This window comes from Pseudophryne corroboree, chromosome 4 (assembly GCF_028390025.1).
Source record: "Pseudophryne corroboree isolate aPseCor3 chromosome 4, aPseCor3.hap2, whole genome shotgun sequence".
NCBI classification, from domain to species: Eukaryota; Metazoa; Chordata; class Amphibia; order Anura; family Myobatrachidae; genus Pseudophryne; species Pseudophryne corroboree.
The window spans coordinates 797,715,523-797,716,790 of record NC_086447.1 but is presented as its reverse complement, the minus strand read 5'-3'; positions in this window follow the sequence as shown (position 1 = coordinate 797,716,790).

Here is a 1,268-nt window from a genome sequence, read left to right as displayed (position 1 = left end):
GGAACACGCTTAAAGACTCCACGCTGGAAGGTCCTGTGACATATATATTTACATAGGTTACGCGTTACACAAAAGTGGAACCTTAGTAAGTGTGTGTGTTGAGGGGGGGGGGGGGTAAATTAAGGGGGGGGGGGGAGACTATACATTTAACCCTTTCCTTGACCGAAATGAGTTTTAGTAAACACTGGCCTGTTTTTGTTTGGTACAAAAGGAGTTAACCAATATGATTCACTAAGGAATATTAATATACCATATTATATATTTTTTCCTTTCAAGACCGGTTTTAATCTTGTCATGCTATTTACACCTTAGATGCCATCTAAGACACTTCCTTTGTCGTAATCTAGGGTTCAAGCTAATATAACTTGACCCTTTGAACTGTTGTTGTTTTTTTTCCTATTGGGATATAAGGCAGTAAAGAGTTTGCACCAATAGTCTGAGTCGGAAGTTGAAAATTTGTTTTGAAGTGGACAAGAAATTCCAAACACTTTTTTTTTCTCCTTTTTGTGTGTGGCTATTAAGAAGATTAAAAAAAAAAGTATTTTCAAGTAAAAACAAGTTCAAAATCCACCTCGTGTCAGTTCACGGTTGGATAGCTAGCCCGGGGCAAAGGATAAAAAAAATGAATGTAAAAAGGAGGTGTAGGAATAGTGTTAGTCATGTAAATAGCAGACTCACTGAACACATGACAATGTATTTAAGAGTGCAGGGGAGGAGTAGAAAGCTGATTACCGAGCGTAGTTTATTTTTTGCTTCTCTAAATGCCACAATCACCCCCCCTTAACCCCCCCCCCTCCTCCCAAAAGAAAAGAAAAAAAAGGGTTAAAGTTCTTATTGAATTGTAGTGCTTGCAATACAGTAGTGCAGGTCAACTGTACTGGATGTAGGGCAGCATGCCCATGTGTTTACTTCTCCAGCAGAAACCTACAAACCACTCCAAAGTGTGCACGTAGTTTAAGCAAGACCAAAAATACTGTATATATTTATATATAAATAAATACAACATACAGGGTTAATGGCGTCCGCCATGGGTAACGCTCCCCCAAACTTCTGGCATCAGGGTTTAAAAAAAAATAATAACAATAATATTAACACTTTTTTTCCAGACAAACACATATATATTGCTATACATTAAAGCACTTATTATACTGATTAACCTTTTTGATTTGTGTAGAACATATATCCCCCACCGCTGGCTCACATAACTCAGAAAGTGCAAGAAAAAGTTATTTATATCGGGATATTAATTCAGTATAAAATTGACAAAA